The sequence below is a fragment of the Silene latifolia genome, chromosome Y (assembly GCF_048544455.1).
Source record: "Silene latifolia isolate original U9 population chromosome Y, ASM4854445v1, whole genome shotgun sequence".
In the NCBI taxonomy this organism is placed as follows: domain Eukaryota; kingdom Viridiplantae; phylum Streptophyta; class Magnoliopsida; order Caryophyllales; family Caryophyllaceae; genus Silene; species Silene latifolia.
In genome coordinates, this window is record NC_133538.1 from 417,326,144 (window position 1) to 417,334,880 (window position 8,737).

Consider the following 8,737-nt stretch of genomic DNA (forward strand, 5'->3'; position numbering starts at 1 on the left):
CAGTTTTATTTTTTTAACGACTTTGATTTTATTGTGCTGTTATTTTGCTGTTATTGTTATTCCGCTGTTATTGTGATGTTATTACGGTGTCACTTTGATTTTTTTATTACTTTGATTTTTTTACTACTTTGATTTTTTTACTCTTATTTTTACCGCATGTTATTGTGCTGTTATTCTGGTGTCACTTTGATTTTTTTTACGACTTCGATTTTTTTTTTCTTTTTTTTAGCACGTGTTATTGTGTTGTTATTCTACTGTTATTGTGATGTTATTGTACTGTTATTGTACCAGGCGCAAGCCCAAACTCACACCACTAGTCCACCATGTTGCTGTCACCAACAACCGCTCCTGCTTCTACCGTGTCGCCATGCTCACCAACAGTTCAGACTCCAGACGTCATTCATTGCTTGCCTTCAACTCGAAATCGAAATTCGACTTAACTTGTGCACCATCACTTTGGTTATCCCACCACAATTTTAGTTACCAATACTGAAACACACATTTGATCAATTCAATCGCTCTTCTGTGAGTTCTGTCGATTCAATTTCTATTGCCAACAATATAATCAGTGTAAAAAAAAATAGTCAGTCAGATTACCTTGTAATCTTTGAGCAGTGTGCGACATCCCGAATTCTCGTTCTCTAGCAACTTGTTTCCATAAACCAGTAACAACTCATTTTGCACTTGCTGAAAACCAAAAAAAGCGTCAGCAGCGAAAGCCACAAAACCAAGAAAAATCAAAGAAACCTTCACAGAACTCGGAACTGTCAGAAGTATCACAAAACAGAATCACATCAGAATAACTTTTTTCCCTTCATGCCACCAATTCTTATAAACCAGTAACAAATTATTTTGCACTTTTGGAAGCGTCGGTCATTCGCACCTGTGTGAGCTATCCTCACCGAAATCATTTGGGAAGAATAAAAAATTGCGAAAAGGTAATTGAATGTAGAAGACTTGTATTTCCGGGGAAGAAAAATCAGCGATATGATTTACAATTTATACATGAGACATAGGCTGATGTCCTAAAACATTTACATACGAATTCAGATATACCACCACCACTTGTCCGCCATTGCTGTAACTATACCTTGGTTATTGCAGATTCTCAGAACTCCTTAGAACGATCATTCGACTACTTGTCAATGCTCCTTGAAAAGTTCCCGGTCAATTAGCATCCTTCTAATCTCACTGGTTCCAGCACCGATCTCTTCATCATCACCACCAGAGCTTGACCTCAGAATCAATTAGTTTGGTTCAATTAAAGTCAATTCTAGGGTTTATTCGAATGATTTGGGGATTTTGTTTTGTTTAGAGAAAGGACTGAATTTTTAATTTTCATGTCTTTGGGAGTTGGGAGGGATGACGTGTTATTTTAATGTTAATGTTAATGTCAGGCGTTGGTTTATTTTTAAATTTAATCTCAGTCATACATTTGCTTTCATCCAATGGTTGAGATTTTAAAGCACAAAACGCACAACTCACCATAAGAACCAAACTCACGAGATCCCGCCTATCTATACATATATATATATATATATATATATATATATATATATATATATATATATATATATATATATATATATATATATATATATATGTATGTATATATATATATATACATACATATATATACATATATATATATAGAGAGAGAGAGAGAGCATCCGGTGAGTCTAGCATCTTAGATGAGGCCGTCCCGCGAATCTCAACCATTGGATTTAAAGAATTAATGGCAGAAATTGACCCACGTATCCCAACAAAAAAAATAGGCGGGAATATAAAAAGAAGGGAAGTATGTCACTGAAGCTCAAATTGCACTAAATTTTTATCTCTCTACCAACCGTCTCTTTTTCTCTCTCTAATAACTGACGTAAAGTAACTGCAGAGCAGGCAGCATATAATATTCTGTAAAAATTTAAAAGTTTCCATAACCACTTCTCTTTCCAAATTACTCTAAAATCTTCCAAAATCATACCTAATTTTCACTAAAATTAATCGAAGAACATCAAAAGTTTACTAGAAGAACTTCAAAAAATCTACATAATGAAGAGGTAATCAATCGTTATCTACTATCGTTTTTGTTTTAATTAAAGTTTTTCGTGATTTTATGTTACTGCATGTTGTTTTTGTTGATGTTGTTGATGTTGTTGTTGTCGTTGTTGATTATATTTGAATATATGAAGAAATTAAGGTTAATGTGTTTCTATAACTGCGAAATTGATTTTTTTTTTTGAAAAAAATAGGTTTTGCTTTCATGTTGCAGTTGTTGATCATGAATATATAATTAAAGTTTTTCGCGATTTTATGTTACTTGTTCTTGTTGATATTGTTGTTGTTGTTGTCATTGATGTTGTTGTTGATTATATTGGAATATGTGAAGAAATTAGGTTTAATGTGTTGCTTGAACAACGTAATTGATTTCCTTGAAAAAATTAGGTTTAATTTTCTTGTTGCTGTTTTTGATCATGAATTATAGAATAAAACTGTCAATTGCTTGTATGTTCGGTTTTTCGAACTTAGAAATCGAGAAATTAATTCTCGTTTTTTTTGTCCTAACAGTTAAGTTTTGTGGAAATTCATGTTTTAGTTTTCGCCTAAAAATTAGGGATTATGATTTGTAGAAAATGAGTAATTAATGTACCTTCTTATTATACACGGTATTGTTTTCTCTGTGTTTTCCTGTTCTTCGTGTTCTACTTTTTCCCAAAACCTCCGTGTTCTACTAACGTCAAATAATTATACTCTTTTTTTTCCTGCAACTGTGTTAGTAGGCTTTTTTTCTATAACTGTGTTAGCACTATAGTTTAAAAACACGAGCATTGTTTGTTTCAATAGAGTAACAATATTGCTTAACAAAAAGAGCAGTAACAATTTTATTGTAACAATTTTTAAAGAGCTGCAGCGATTCAAATTCTGTGTTACTGTGACACTGTTACAGTAATAGTGTCGCAATCTTATGTTATTTAAACAGTTTTATTTTATCTCTAAATAACTACTTGACGTTAGTGTAACATTTTCACATCAATGCTTCCTTTTCTATTGTTACTATGATCATTTTCAGTAATAGCTTCTATTCTTATATTGTTACTGTTATTCTGATTTTCTGATTTTCATTTTTTAAAAACATTGTCAGGAAAGCTGAATTGCCTGAGAAATCTGTTGGAGTTAGTGTCCTCCACAATAGTGCGTTTACATAATAAATCTCATTAAAGGAATATCATCAGATATTTAATTATTTGATCCTCATCAGTTGATTAACGCAAATCGATAACGGTTGGCTGACTAGAGTTTGACGTTATTGTCGTGAGACGGCGGTGATCAACTGACCCCTTTCGGTCACACCTAAAGGAACGAACCCCAATTGACAACTAATTAATTGTATGAGATACAACTTATTTAGTCCCTTGATTTATAGACTAAAAGGTTAGTCAATTATCTTTAGAGAGATTTCGAGTTGCGAACTCGAGGAGCAGCAGTTATTATTTAATTACGCGATAATTAAATAATAAATTTTATGAGACGGGTTTTAGTTAATTAATTGTTAATTCACTAAAATTGTTCTAATTGATTAATGTGATTAATATTAGTACGTATAATAATATGTGTAGCGGTACACGTATATTTACAGAGTGATTTGGACGAAATTAATTGGAAGCATTTAAACATGATACGATGTTTAAATAAAATTTACACGTATTTATGCGACAAATATGAGAACCAAAATGGACCCGTAAATGGTACATTGGACTGTGTAAATGGAGTGTAGTGGATGATCATGATCATTACACTTTGCTTATTTTTCTTCCATAATTGTCATGTGATCATTATGTGTGTCATAATGTGTTGGACAATCAAATAAGGAAAATGAATCCTTCACTCCACTACTACACACTCCACCCGCCACTTCCTCTATTTATTACACTCCATCTTTTGGTCATTTTTTCTACACTTCATCACTTCACTTTTGCATGTGAACAAAACTTGGTCTATCTCTCTAAAAATTATTATACATCATTTACTAAGAAGTTAGTAATCAAAAATATTATTACTAAGAGTGTTTGTAATATTAAAAATATTATCAAGGGTAAATTTTACTAGTATCTAGTTAATACTTGTAAAATTTTTGGGTGTTTTGTTCTTGGGTGCAACTTGAAGGAGACTTTCTTATTGAAGGTTTTTCAAGGAGGATCATCCATTTCTTTTTAGCTCAAGAACAATCAAGATAGAAGATCTTGATTGTGCCCATATTACCATAAATATCAATGTAAGGAAATTGTTTTTCCTTAATCTTTAATTTTATGCTTTTATATTTGCATGCATGTTACATAGATCACTACATGAACATATTATGAGATAATGTTTTTTTAATTAGAGAGACTAATTAGGATCTATGATCTTTCAAGTGGTATCAGAGCTTAGGCTTGTAATTTGCATGTTGATTTTAAGTATATTAATAAATTATGAGATAATTTATAAAAACTCAAAAACTGTGATAGAAGAGGTTTTACAATTAAATTTTTGGGGCATGCATACCTAGTGATCTCAAAAGATTTGTGGTAAAGTTTGGTGATTTATGAAGTTATTTTGCTATTTTTAATGATTTTTGGTAGAAAACCGAGTCAAAATGCCGTATTTTAGTTATAAATTGACTAAAGATAGTTAAAAGATGATTCGGGCCATAGATTTTTTATGGTGTTTCATGCATATTTTCTACTGATTGTATGCAAAATGTTAAAGGTTTGTTTGAAGTTTTGCATGTTTATTGATTTTATGAGATAAAAGTCGATAAAAGTTATATATATTAATCACATATACTCGAAAAATTTGTTCCTGCCCATGATAAATTTATGTACATTTAAAAATATTATTTAAAAGTTAAAAGTGAAATTTAAAATGTGATTTCACCTTGTTGTGATGTTTATTCGTTTTAGTGGTTAAAAACCGATATATATCGATCTTTTTCTTCATATATTTTATCCGGATTTTTGGGGCAATTTTTATGATATTTTGGTGTTCTTGGGAGTGTTCTAGAATACTCAAAATTTTTTTTTCATTTTGTTTGGGTAATTTTTCAATTATTTTGGATTTATTACTTAAAAATTATGTTTTTACTGATTAAATTAGCAAAATATCACCAAATCAAACTAATTATTCATCATAAAATTAGTGAGGACTAATTTTGAGGCTCAAAACAGTTTGGACAATTAGTTTGGACTTAAATGAGATTTAAGAGTTGATTATTGATTTTTACAAGTTAAAAATCGATTAAATATATCCACAAAAACCGAGATGGATACCAACGATTGATAGATAGGGCGATTTTGGCATCATTTTACAGAATTTTTTAAGCATATTTATTTAATTTGAATGAATGATTGTCATTTATTTAAAGTATTTATCTTGTTGTACCTAGTATGGCCTAGTTTATTTTAATCGTTATTACCCGAAATGAATGGGAATAGCGATTTGTTTGTAATTAAATACGATCTCGTATGGTCGGTTTGTAATTAATTAATAGTTTTATTTATTTTATTAATTAATGTATAATAGGAATATCTATGTAATTCAATTGTAATAGTTATTCTTACCGGCGTTTCCAAAAGACGGATTACATCGAGACGGAGTCTATTTTTTGGAAGGTGTTCCAAATCCCACAAGAGGAGCCACTTTTGGAATGAAGAGGCAAGGGACCAACGAGTCGGTTTTCGATATGTAATAGTCTAGTTTTTATTAACTAGGTGGCCATACTAGGATTTATTCATATGCTTACTTGTTTGCTTGTTTTTATTTTTGCGCATGCCAAAATCGCCATTCACATGCATTTTATTTTCGCGGTTGTCAATTCACGTCATTTACATTCACCGACTTAGTTCACTTATAGGGAATTTATGACTAAATTGACATGATCTCTCACATAACTAAAATTGAGATTAGCCTTACCAATTAGTAACACCTATGAATCTCTTGTTCATTAGAGTCACGCTCGCCCAAACGGGGTGTTCTCTTTTTACCTTGGGTAAGTAGGGTGGTAAACGGTTATCACACGCAAAAATTAGTTGGACTCAACGGGATATAAGACGGTCTTGTGTTCCGGGGCCAGTAGATGGATTTAAGGAAATTCGTCGACCAAGAGTTCTCTAGAGGTAGAATTAGTCAACGTGACTTACCGAATTTACACAATTATGGGATGTTTCGCCCAAGCGATGCTCATTTTTGTTTAATATTTGGGTCTTGGAATCATTTATATAATTTAGTGAGAGATCATTATATAAATGTTAAAACTTGTTAAACATGTTTTCACAAGTAATTTTTTTTTTAAAACAATGGATGTTAATATTTCCTTTTTGTTGTAGCATTTTAATTCGCAATGGCAACTTCTTCCACTCCATCGACTACATCACTAGGCAAAGATTCATGGCTAAGGTCCGTAATGGACAAATGTATCTTAAAAGATGACGGTAGTAACTTTCTTGAATGGGAATCCAACATCAAAAGCGCCGCGTTGTCCGACAACGTGCTCACTTACTTAACCGATGCTCCTCCCATCGAGCCCGGTCCAAGGGCTTCATCGGCGGTGCGGACCGCCTATGATGACCATGTGAGGATGTCGAATGATATCACGAATGTGTTGATATGGTCGATATCTCCAAAGCTTAAGTTTTCATGCATTTCTTTAAATGTGTACGAGATATTCACTTGTATGATTACTATGTTTTCATAAACACCTAAAGTCCGTCAATAAGATGCGACGGCACGCTTCTTTAAAGCTATGCTTGAGAGGGGCCAAATGGTTGGTCCCCATGTACTCAGAATGGTTGAATATGTCGACATCCTAGAGCGTCTAGGGTGTAAGATTCCTAAGACTTTTGTGGTGGATCGTATCCTCCACTCACTTCCCACCAAGTTTGCCCATTTTAGGGTGAACTACAACATGAATGGCATGGATAAGAGTTATCATGAAATTCATGCACTCCTCACCCAAGCGGAGAGGGATATGGAAGCTAGTGGGAGTGACAAAGGGGATGTTTTAACCATAAAGTTAAAGAACATGTCCCTTGGAGTTAAGAAAGGAAAGGGGAAGGAAAAGTCCCAATTCAAGAAATCGTCAAAGAAACATAACAAGGGAAAGGCGAAGGCCGTTGAGAATGCCAATCCGAAGGCAAAAAGTGTCAAACTCTCAGAGGCCGAATGTTCCCATTGTAATGGGAAGGGGCATTATACGAGAAGTTGTCCCAAATATTTGGAGGATCTCAAGGAAGGGTGTGTGATGCCTATTGGTATGATTTACTCTCTCTATGTAATAGACGTTAATTATGCTTTCACTTCCACTTGGGTACTTGATACCGGATGTGGCTCTCACCTTTGTAATCATTTGCAGGGTTTAAGGGACGTGCGAGCACTAGCAAAAGGTGATGTGGATCTCCGCATGGGCAATGGAGCTAGAGTAGCGGCCGTTTCCGTGGGGACCTATGTGCTCACTTTAGCTAGTGGTCTAGAGTTGTATTTAAATAAGTGTTATTTTGTACCAACTTTAACCAAGAACATCATCTCCATTTCCGCGTTAGACGTGGAAGGCTTTTGTTTTATGATTAAGGACAATAGTTGTACTTTTTCATTAAATGATGTGGTTTATGGCAAGGCTTTTTCAATTGGAGGCATTTATGTTTTAAATGATGTTAAATGACGTCTATCATGTAGAAACTAAAAAGCTCAAAACGGGTGATCCAAACGAATCCTACCTTTGGCATTGTCGTTTAGGCCACATAAACGAAAGACGCATTAAGAGGCTTGCTTCATCAAAAGTGCCCAAACCATTTGGTTTCGAATCTTATGGTACATGTGAGTCATGCCTTTTAGGCAAGATGACTCGTGCACCTTTTGCGGGAAAAGGGACACGAGCTAGTGAGGTTTTTGCTCTCATACATACGGATGTGTGTGGACCATTAACTATCACCGCTAGAGGAGGTTTTCACTACTTCATTACTTTCACTGATGACTTAAGTAGATACGGGTATATCTACTTAATGAAGAACAAGAGTGAAGCTTTTGAAAAGTTCAAAGAGTTTCAAAATGAAGTAGAGAACCAATTGGAGAGAAAGATTAAGACCCTACGATCCGATCATGGTGGTGAATATCTAAATTATGAATTTGATTCACACCTAAAAGATTATGGTATAGTATCACAATGGACTCCTCCTGGCACACCACAATTAAATGGTGTGGCCGAAAGGAGAAACCGAACTTTACTAGATATGGTTCGGTCTATGATGAGTCTAACTGAGCTTCCTAGTTCATTTTGGGGTTTTGCCCTCTTGTCTGCAATATTTTCACTAAATCGAAGCCCGACTAAAGTGGCAGATAAGACTCCATACGAGATATGGACAGGGAAAGTCCCTCATTTGTCATTCATGCGTATTTGGGGTTGCGAAGCGTACGTCAAGGTCAAGTCTGACAATAAGCTTGCACCCAGGTCTGACAAATATCTTTTTGTAGGATATCCAAGGGAAACACGTGGCTATTACTTCTACAATAAACACGAGAACAAAGTGCTTGTGGCTCGCGATGCTGTATTCCTAGAAAAGGAGTTTATTTCTAGGAGACAGAGTGGGAGAAAATTTGAACTTGACGAAGTTCGAGAGCCACAAACCGAAAATGAGGTAGAGGAGAACGTGGAGGATTGCATTCTCTCTTCCTCTGAAATGGTAATTGTTCCTAGAAAGTTAAGTAGGAT

At 34.2% G+C, this 8,737-nt stretch overlaps 2 long non-coding RNA genes across 2 annotated transcripts; one reads left to right on the top strand and one right to left on the bottom strand.

The window, feature by feature from the left end:
• Positions 1-294: 294 nt before the first annotated feature.
• Positions 295-1,177, bottom strand: LOC141626494 (uncharacterized). Its single transcript, XR_012536074.1, has 3 exons — positions 1,091-1,177; positions 598-687; positions 295-489 (listed from the first exon to the last, which is right to left on the bottom strand). It is a non-coding gene; the product is annotated as an uncharacterized LOC141626494 (long non-coding RNA).
• Positions 1,178-3,968: 2,791 nt separating this feature from the next.
• Positions 3,969-7,655, top strand: LOC141626495 (uncharacterized). The gene is made up of 3 exons (XR_012536075.1): positions 3,969-4,270; positions 6,360-7,283; positions 7,385-7,655. It is a non-coding gene; the product is annotated as an uncharacterized LOC141626495 (long non-coding RNA).
• The last annotated feature ends 1,082 nt before the right edge of the window (positions 7,656-8,737 follow it).